Genomic DNA, 11,325 nt, shown 5'->3' with positions numbered 1-11,325 from the left:
AGCAAAAGCAAATCTTGCTGTCCCTCACTCCCTCAGCCTAGAATAGGGACTAAAGTGGAAGTATCAGTATAGTGTCTGGAAATGCAACTGGAGAAGTAATGTCACACCACCCAAACTGTCTTTATCAAGAAAACCCCTAATTGGATCCAAATGAACTGATTGAACATCAACAACAATACCAGTACAAGTCAATGGATAGAGATTTCTCATTTGAGAAAAACATGGAGATGAGCTAGTGAAGAGGAAAACGTCAGGATTAGATGATATTTTAGGCAATTGATCATTTCAGGAATCTGTTCAGGGTTGCTCAGGAGAGCCTAGTGTACCAGAAAGAATATTTCTCTCCTCTTGAAGGTGAACTTTTCTTTTAATCTCTCTTTGTAGAGTGTGGAAATGACCAGTAATATTTCATTGAGGGTTAAGTACTTATCTGTTGTTTGTCTAGCTGTAGATCCCTTTACATCTCATTGAGTATAAATGCTTATTTCTGCCAGGGGATATCAGAGGCCTCCTTTATATTATTACTTAGATGATTATTTGGAATTTACTAATCATTTACTATGTGCCAGGCACCCATTAAGAAGGATAGAAAGTCTTCTATGCAGATTTGGACAGTCAGAGAAATGGAAGTACACAGAAATGGGAAGAGATTTAGTCTATATCAAAAACTAATACTTCATTCTACAATAAACTAAAAATGTATATGATTAAGAAAAAAAATTGGAAGTCAACCATGAGGGAAACCTTTCACTGCCATATCTACAGAAAACAGTTTTAGCCAAAGAAGGGACACAGTGATTATAAAGGATGAAATACATATTTTTGTCTGAAACTAAAAAGCATTTGCACATTAAAAAAATCAGTGTAACTGATATAATAAGTGAAACAGTTCATTGAGGGAGAAGAAATACTTGCTTCAAATATCTCTGATAAAGTCCTTATATCTAAGATATGTAAGGAACTAAGTAATAGATAAAATTAAGAGATTTTTCCTAATGAATAGTTGTTTATTATCTATAGACAAAAATTATGAATGGTTCTCTTTTAAAAATATTTTAAACATTCAGTTTTTTATATTTTGGGTTCTAAATTCTTTTTCTTTGTAGCTCTTTTTCGCCCATTAAGAAGGCATGCAAAATGATATAAATTATAAACATGAATCATGTAAAACATATTTCCATATTAGCCATATTACCAAAAAAAAGCAAGAAAAAAGTATGCTTCTATCTGCACTTAGATTTCATCAATTCTCTCTTTGTAGATGGATAGCAGTCCTGCTGCTGGTCCTTTAGAATTATCTTGGTTCATTGTCTTGATCAAAGTAGCCAAATCTTTCATGTTTGATCATCATTATAATATTATTATCAATCTATACAATTTTCTTCTGATTCTGCCCACTTCACTTTGGATCAGTTTGTGAAAATATTCCCAGCTTTTTCTTGAAACTATTCTCCTTTTTACTTTTCATAGCACAATAATATTCTATCACATTCATAACTTGTTTAGAACTTCCAACTTTGTTTGACATCTCTTTAATTTCTAATTCTTTATACAATCCATTCTCCAATTGATAAATGGTCAAAGAATATGAATAGACAATTTTCAGATGAAGAAACTGAAACCATTTCTAGTCATATGAAAAATGCTCTAAATTATGATTGATTAGAGAAATGCAAATTAAGACTACTCTGAGATATCCCTACACACCTCTCAGTTTGGCTAAGATGACAGGAAAAGATAATGATGAATGTTGAAGGAGATGTGGCAAAATTGGGACACTACTACATTGTTGGTGGAGTTGTGAATTGATCCAAGCATTCTGGAGAATAATATGGAACTATGCCCAAAGGGCTATCAGACTGTGTATACTCTTTGATCCAGCAGTGTTTCTAATGGACTTGTATCTCAAAGAGATCATAAAAAAGGGCAAATGATATGCAAAAATGTTTGTAGCAGCCCTTTTTGTAGTGGTAAGAAACTGGAAACTGTTAGTGAGTGGATACTCACAACTCAAGAATGACTAAATAAGTTATGGTATATCTATAAGAAATGATCATTAGGAGGATTATAGAGAGATCTGGAGATCTCTCTATTACATGAACTGATACTAAAGTGAGTAGAACCAGAACAGTATAAAGAGCAATAGCAAGATTATATGATGATCAGTTGTGATAGACGTGGCTATTTTCAACAGGGAGACAATTCAGATCTGTTAGGATTACTAAGTGAGAACTGAGGTTTTCTGGACAATTACAAGGTGAGAACTCAGGTTGACTTGATAGAGGGGGCAAGCTCATTGGCTGGGGTGGTTCTTCCCAGAAGCCCTTGCATTATCCCACGCCCATTCTCTGGGAGGATAAAAAGAGACAGCACTGGGCGCAGAGAGCAGATCGGCCTGGAGAAGGATAAGAGCTGGAGGAGATTCAGAGCCAGGATTGAAGAAGAAAGACTCTGCATTGCATCAGGCTTGACGGGGCTCTCTGCAGGAAGGGAAGTCACTTCTAAGGACAAGAGTTAACAGCAACTGCCTGGAGACAACGGTTCACTACAGGAAGAAGAATCGGAGAGATTTGAATAGACACAGCAGATCTCTTCCCAGAGAGCGATCCAGCAGCTTCTGGAGACGACAGCTCGTTACAATTGGCGTCCACACGTGGGGCAAGGACTTTTGCTTATCCTGACAAGAGGAGCTAGACCAGACATTCGCAATTTGGCGCCCGAACAGGGACAGACACGGTCCTGATTCCAGTGGAAAAACCTCCCATCCAGATCTCAGTCTCTCTGACCCAGAACTGTGAGTAACGAGGAAACTTTGTTAAAGATTAAGTGAGTGTTCTAATAGATAAATAAGGAACTTAACTTGTTAAGGGCTAAACCAGGAATCTCTTATAGTGAAATGGGGCAAACACCTTCTGTTCAAGGAAAATGTTTGGAGAGCATCATCAAGGTTATGAAAAGCCAAGGATTGATTATAATTTTAGAGGAGATTACTGAACTTTTAAGAACTGTGAAGGTTATATGTCCTTCTTTTTCTCTGGAAAAAGAATTGGATCCAGATGAGTGGAAATTAGTAGGAGAGCAATTAGGTGAACACTACAATTGCCTTTGTGACATTTTGCCCTTTGGTTCCAGACCAAACTCAGTTTCCAAAGATACAATTCATACCTACAATTTAATCCAAATGGCTTTAAAAAATGTTATTCTAAAGGAAGAGATGAAGGAGCAAAATGGGGAAGTGTCAACTAAACTAGGTGAAAAGGATGAATCAGATAACAATGAAGTTAAGTACAATTCTGAGCAACAGCAACAGGAGCACCTCCCATCTCCTCCCTCAATTAACCCTTCAGGGGTGGAGCAAGAAGGAGGAGAGGAAGAGGCAGAAACACAAACAGAATTGTCTGTTAAGCAGCCTATGACAAGATTAGAAAAAGCATTGGTTAAAGCTAAGAGAGAAGGACAGGATATAAGTGATTTTATACATGCATATCCTGTGATTGAAAATACTGACTCTGTAGGTAAAAAAAGGAGAAGATATGCACCTTTAGATTTGAATACAATTAAGGATTTGAAAAAAGGTTGTACCCTTTATGGGGCTACATCAGCTTATGTCAAAATGTTACTAGATGGTTTGTATTATGAAGTCCTAACCCCGAATGATTGGAAATCCATAGCAAGGACATGTCTGGAACCTGGAGAAAATTTATTATGGCTTGCGGAATTTCATGAATTATGTAAAATTCAAGTCAGATGCAATTTGGAAATAGGAGTTAACACACAATTCACTTTTGAGCACTTAGCTGGTGAAGGTTGGTATGGAGAGAATTCAGAACAGATTAATTATACCATAACAATATATGAACAAATTGCTAAGGCTGCAATAAAAGCTTGGGGTGTCCTTCCTGGACAGAAAGATCGTGGAGAGGCTTTCACTAAAATACAGCAAGGTCCCAATGAACCTTTTGCAGATTTTGTGGGACGTTTGCAAACTGCAGTCAAAAGAACTATTGGAGAAAATTCAGCTACAGAAATAATGACCAGACATCTGGCTAAGGAAAATGCCAATGAGATTTGCAAAAGAATTATATGGGGATTAGACAAAGATGCTCCTTTAGAGGAGATCATAAGACGCTGTGCTACAGTGGGAACAAATGCTTTTTACACCCGGACAATGATGAATGTGGAAAGACAGGGTCCCTCCTGGCAAGGGCCTTCTAGAGAAACTCGGCGATGTTTTCAATGTGGAAAAATTGGACATCTAAGAGCTCAGTGTAGATATGGAGATACAGTGAGAAGACAGAATGAGAGAAGACCTAAAACTCCATGTCCAAAATGTCACAAGGGCCTCCACTGGGCCTCCGAATGTAGATTGACCCAGGGAAATGACAGGTGGGGCCCAGCTTCAGCCCCCCAAGTGGGGCATGATGGCAGCCGAGGTTACATCCAGAGAATTTTAAGACATGATCAATCAGCCAAAAGGCAATCAGATGGAAGAAAGGGATTGAAATTAGGAAAAATAGAGTTGTGTGCAGTAGAGACTACCGAGATACTCCCTGGAGAAGTGAAATCTGTTCCTGTTGAGCCTATGGATCCTTTGCCTCCAGGCACAGTAGGCTTGACCATTTCACCTTCTGAGAGTGCCTACAAAACAGTGTCCATCCATACACTGATGTGGGAGACTGGAGAACGTGTATCTAATATCCCAGTCACTAACACAGGCAGACAACGTGTGATTTATCAACCAGGAGAAGTAGTAGCATCAGGCTTATTGTTACGGACCCCTAATAAGCAACCTAGTGATAGTCGCCTAGATTTTGACTCCAATGAACAAAATCCAGGAATATATTGGACAGCAGCTGTGACAGCTGACCGACCTATGCTTACTATTTATATAAACGGAATACCATTTGAAGGATTGGTAGACACGGGTGCAGATCGTACAGTTATTAGAGGTGTCAATTGGCCCGTTCACTGGCCAAAGATTAAAGCAGACACCTATATGTCTGGGGTGGGAGGATCAATAGCAGCAGAAGTTAGTGCTAGGCCTTTGAGATGGGTATTTGAAGGAGAAACAGGAGCTTTTACTCCTTTTGTGGTTGAAAAAATCCCCATCAATCTGTGGGGAAGAGACATTTTACAGCAGATAGGATTACAAATAAGCACTTCGGCTTTTTAGGCAGGGCTGCTGTTGAAGGCCTACCTGCACTTTCACCAGTTCCTATTCAGTGGAAGACTGATTCACCAGTGTGGGTAGAACAGTGGCCCTTAAGAAGTGATAAAATTCAGGCCTTGTTAGACATAGTGCAAGAACAACTTGACCAAGGACACTTGCGGCCTTCTCTAAGTCCTTGGAATTCCCCAGTATTTGTGGTGAAAAAGAAATCTGGAAAATGGAGGATGATAACTGATCTAAGAAGAGTAAATGAACAGATGGAAACTATGGGAACCCTTCAGCCTGGACTTCCATCTCCTACTCAGTTGCCAAGAGAATGGCCTCTATGGGTTATAGACATTAAGGATTGTTTCTATTCTATTCCTCTAGATAAGGAGGATATGAAAAGATTTGCTTTTTCAGTGCCTAGTGTTAATTTGGCTGAGCCTTATAAAAGATATGAATGGACAGTTTTGCCACAGGGAATGAAAAACAGCCCTACTATGTGCCAAATGTATGTTGCAGCTGCTCTTGCTCCAGTAAGAAAAGCCTTTCCAAAAGTAATATTGTTACATTATATGGATGATATTTTGGGATGTGCACCTGAGGAACAAATGTTAGAGGCATGTCTACAAAGGACCATGGAAACATTAAAGTACTACAAACTGCATATAGCTACAGAAAAAATTCAAAGACATGCTCCTTTTCAATATTTAGGATATGAAGTATATCCTAAGACACTCACAGTACAAAAGCTTTCTTTAAGAACAGAGAAGTTGAACACCTTAAATGACTTTCAAAAATTAATAGGAGATATCCAATGGATGCGTCCAGTGTTAGGCTTAACTACCAATCAACTACAACCACTATATGACATTTTAAGGGGAGACAGTGCTTTAAATTCACCACGCCAGCTTACAAAAGAAGCACAAAAGGCTTTGAGAGAAGTTGAACTGGCTTTATCCAATGTGGTTGAAAGAGTCACTCAAAAACCCTTGGAAATATCAGTTTTTGCTACAAAAGAGGCATCCACAGCAGTCCTTCACCAAGGAGACAGAGTGATTGAGTGGGTGAACCTCCCAGCACAACCAGAACAAAGCCTTACACCTTACCCAGTGCTTGTGGCTAGGATTTTATTAAAGGCTATTAAGAGAGTAACACAATTATCTGGGATAAGTCCTGAAAAAATATACACATTCTATACTAACGCACAGATTAATGTATGCTGTGAGACCATCCCAGAATGGCAAATTTTATTAGCCACCGCTCCAAATTTTGCACATGGATCTCCATTAAAGATTACCCGGCTACTACATAATTGGCGATGGATTTTTGAAGAAAAGGTTTCTAAGGTTCCTCTTAAAGGACCAACAATCTTTACAGATGCCTCCAAAGAAAATATTTGTGCCATATACTCTCATGATTTAACCATAAAGAGAGTAATCAGGACTCCTTTTCAATCCACTCAACAGAATGAATTATTTGCTATCATGCTAGCTCTCACTTATTACCCAGGAGACGTAAATATAATTACTGATTCAGCCTATTCAGTAGGTGTAGTACAAAGAATTGCCACAGCCCAAATAAAATTTGCAGCCTCCAATATTTATCAGCTCTTTAAGGAACTTCAAGAGCAAGTGAGAAAACATCCAGGCAAGATTTATATCTTGCATGTCCACTCACATAGTGGACTTCCAGGTCCCATTTTTGATGGAAATTCAAAGGCAGATAGCCTTCTAACCATGTTAGCCAGTAGTCCTTTATTTCAGGAAGCACAAGAATCTCATTCTAAATATCATCAGGCTGCTCGAGCTTTACGTTTACAATTTGGAATCACAAGAGAGGAAGCTAGGAGCATAGTAAAAAGCTGTACAGCTTGTCTTCCTTTCCACGCTCCTACACTCCCTCCAGGGAAGAATCCTCGTGGTTTGAGACCCAATGAAATCTGGCAAATGGATGTGACCCATTATAAATCTTTTGGTCGTCTATCTTTTATTCATGTTGTGGTAGACACCTTTTCAGGATTCACATTTGCAATGCCAGCAGCAAAAGAGACAGCCCGAGTGGTCACTGAATTCCTTATACAGGCTTTTGCAATTATGGGTGTGCCACAAGCAATAAAAACAGACAATGGACCTGCATATACGTCCAAACATTTTACACACTTTTGTGCACAGTATAAGATTTTACATACCACGGGCATACCCTTTAATCCTCAAGGGCAGGCAATAGTAGAGAGAAGAAACAGAGATATTAAGACACTCCTCTAAAAACAAAAGAAAGGGGGAGCCACAGGTAGCCCTAGGGAACTTCTAAATTTAGTTCTCTATACTATTAATTTTCTAATTTTTGACAAAGATGCACTGGCTCCAGCAGACAGGTTTTATAACCCACCAGAAGGGCAGTGTCCAGTGAGAGCATCTCCACTGTCCTTAGATAATCGCCAGGTGATGTGGAGAGATCCAGAAAGTGGTGAATGGAAGGGACCAGATAGGTTAACTGCCTGGGGGAGAGGGTTTGCTTGTATTTCTTCAGCAGGAGAAGGAATCAGATGGGTGCCAACGAGTCATATTCGCCTTGTCCATCAGAGAGAGACAGAAAAAGAGAAAGGCCTCAAAATAAAGGAGAAGATCTAAGAAACATCTGACACTGAAAGAGCATGGATAATAAGAAGACTGTTAAAGAACTTTAAAAACCAGCAGGAATCATTGGACTTCCTCACACAAGATGAGACTAATGGACAATGGACTTATGGACATTTATAAATTTTCAATTTATGATTATGTTATATACTTCTAGCATGTGTTACGTTACTATGTTACTATGTGCTTATGTAATTTATGTAATTATCTGTAATACTTCCCATATTGATGGATTTATGTTTCAAGGTCATGACTGTCCTATGTTCTAAATCAAAAGAAAGGGGGAGATGTTAGGATTACTAAGTGAGAACTGAGGTTTTCTGGACAATTACAAGGTGAGAACTCAGGTTGACTTGATAGAGGGGGCAAGCTCATTGGCTGGGGTGGTTCTTCCCAGAAGCCCTTGCATTATCCCACGCCCATTCTCTGGGAGGATAAAAAGAGACAGCACTGGGCGCAGAGAGCAGATCGGCCTGGAGAAGGATAAGAGCTGGAGGAGATTCAGAGCCAGGATTGAAGAAGAAAGACTCTGCATTGCATCAGGCTTGACGGGGCTCTCTGCAGGAAGGGAAGTCACTTCTAAGGACAAGAGTTAACAGCAACTGCCTGGAGACAACGGTTCACTACAGGAAGAAGAATCGGAGAGATTTGAGTAGACACAGCAGATCTCTTCCCAGAGAGCGATCCAGCAGCTTCTGGAGACGACAGCTCGTTACACAGATCAATTCCAACGGTTTTGTCATTTGCATCCAAAAAGAGGACTGTGGAGACTGAATGTGAATTACAACATAGTATTCTCATTTTTTGGTTGATATTTGCTTGCATTTTGTTTTCTTTCTCATTTTTTCCCTTTTTGAGATGATTTTTCTTGTGCAGCATGATATTTGTGGAAATATGTAAGGAAGAATCACACATGTTTAACATATATTGGATTATTTGCCATCTGGGGGGGTGGAGTGTAAGGGAGAGAGAAAAAATTGGAACACAAGGTTTTGCAAGGATGAATGTTGAAAATTATCTAAGCATATATTTTGAAAATAAAAAAGCTTTAACCAAAAAAAATTCTAATTCTTTGCCACTACAAAACAGACACTTTATAAATATTTTTCTATATATAAAATTTTTCTTTGATCTCTTAACTATATAGTCTCAGTATTGGTATTGCTGAGTCAAAGTTTACATACTGTTTAAAAAAAGACAAAAGGACCCACATATAAAAATATTTGTAGTAGTCCTTTTTGTAGTGGCAAGGAACTGGAAACTGAGTGGATTCAATTATTTGGAGAGTAGTTGAATAAGTTATGGTATATAGATGTTATGGAATATTTTACTTCTATAAGAAAGGATGAGCAGGATGATTTTGGGCACAGTTCCAAATTGTTCTCCTGAATGATTAGAACAGCACACAACTATACCACCAATGCATGGGTGTAGCTATTTTTTCTCACATTCCTTTCATTTTTCCTTTTTAAAAATAGTTTTCCTTTTCTGTCATATTAGTCAATTTGATAAGTTTAAGATGGTACCTATAAGTTGATTTAATGAATAGTTCTCTAATAGTACAATAGAGAAATTTTAAAAAGTAACTTGGTAGTTTTGATTTCTTCTCAAAAGTTTGTACATTACTTGACACTTATTTTTATAAATTTGATTCAGATCTATACTATTTTTGAGAAATAAGGCCATTGCCAGAGAACTTGTAACAATTTTTTCCTCCAATTTCCTACTTTCTTCTAATTTTGACTGCATTACTTTTATTTGTGCAAACCTTTTAAAATTTCATATAATCAACCTTATACATTTTATTTCCTGTGATCCACTTTATCTCTTGTTTAGTTTCAAACTTTTCATTTATCCATATATCTGACAGGTAAATGTTTCCATGCTCCACTAATTTCTTCTTGATATTACCCTTTATGTAATTTAAGCCTAAGAAAGGCTTCATTTATTATTATGCTTTCTAGCATTTTTAATAGGAAATGGGTGTTACATTTTGTCAAAAGCTTTTTAAAAATTCTATCTCCCTCCAGAAAAAGAACTGGTAAAAATTTGAGTGCAGATTGAAACATCCTTATCTTCCTTTATTTTTGTTGTTTTTGCAAGTATATATTTTCTTTTACAAAATGACTAATATGGGAATATGTTTTTCATGAGTTTACATATCTAATGAATATCATATTGCTTGCTTTCTTAAGGAAGGAGAAAATTTGGAACTCAAAAATTTAAAAATGAATGTCAAAATATTTACATATAATTGTTAAATTAAATAAATAAATAACAAAAGAAATAAAAATATATTAAATTTAAAAATGGAGCCCAGCCACAGCATCAGTCCTTAGAGAAATTATGGGAGAATCTGTAGTGATAAGACTTAGTTCTAGATACAGGATGGGAATGGAGAAGACTGGTGATTTTCTATAGTGTCTCTTTTGGGTCCTCTTTTCACTCTACCCCGACTCTTACTTCCAATATCAGGACTTTCTAAAGGGAAGAAGAATCTCTGCCAGAATCTTTCCACCATGTCCCACAGAGAGGACAAAAACAGGTGAACAACATGCTTGATAAAGGAAGGTGTATTTCCTGATTAGTGACAAGTCCCTGGATAGTGGGTGACTTTTAGAGAGACAAAGAGTGCTTTGACTATGTCAATCTCTTGGGGAGAAGAGAATGGGCTAAATGCCTTGCATATGGTAGATGCCTAAGAAATATTTGGTTGCATTTAATACATTTATTTATTTATAACATTCATTTTGAAAAAATTGAGTTCCAAATTCTCTCCCTCCTTTGTGCTTATCCTATGTGAGTTGAGACTTAATAAGCAGGTAAATAGTTCAATAGCAATTATTTATGGGAAATATTGCAAAATAGATTTCTATATTAATCCTATTGCAAAAAAAGCAAGAAACATAAAGTAAAAATTACAATTATTATTCAATCTTCACCCAAAGTTTAATAGTTCTCTTTCTAGAGGTGGATGGTACTTTTCATCATGGATCCTTTGGGATTGCCTTTGATCATTGTATTAACTAGAGTAGCTAAGTCTTTCACACTTACCCAACCTACCTTTCTAACATTATTACATGTAAATTTCTTCCCCACCCTCTTTAGGGCAGCCAACCTTATCTTCTTGCTTTTCTTTCTTCTCAGTATTTCATCTCCCATCTTCCTGCATTTGCAATGACTATTCCTCCAGTCTTGAAATGCTTTTTTATCTGACTTCTGCTTTGTAGAATCCTTTGTTTCCTTCAAAATATTGCTCAGGTAATGCCTTGGATGTGAAAACTTTTCTTTTCCCCTACCAGCTGATAGTTGCGCTCTCCAAATTTGCCTTATGTTAATTTTGTAAGTAATTATGTATGTGTTATTTCATAGATGGATGGTAGATTCCTTGATGGCAGGAATAGTTTGTAATACCAGAACCTAGTATTGTTCCTGGAAAAAAATAGTTACTTCATGTATGCCTGTGCATTGACTGTAGTGGAAAAAGTCGTAGTGTAAAAGTAGAAAGGCAAGGCCTTCAATCTGGACTCTGGT

Source organism: Sminthopsis crassicaudata, chromosome 4 (genome assembly GCF_048593235.1).
Source record: "Sminthopsis crassicaudata isolate SCR6 chromosome 4, ASM4859323v1, whole genome shotgun sequence".
Lineage (NCBI taxonomy): Eukaryota > Metazoa > Chordata > Mammalia > Dasyuromorphia > Dasyuridae > Sminthopsis > Sminthopsis crassicaudata.
The sequence above is the reverse complement of the archived record's forward strand: the minus strand, read 5'-3'. Positions refer to the sequence as shown.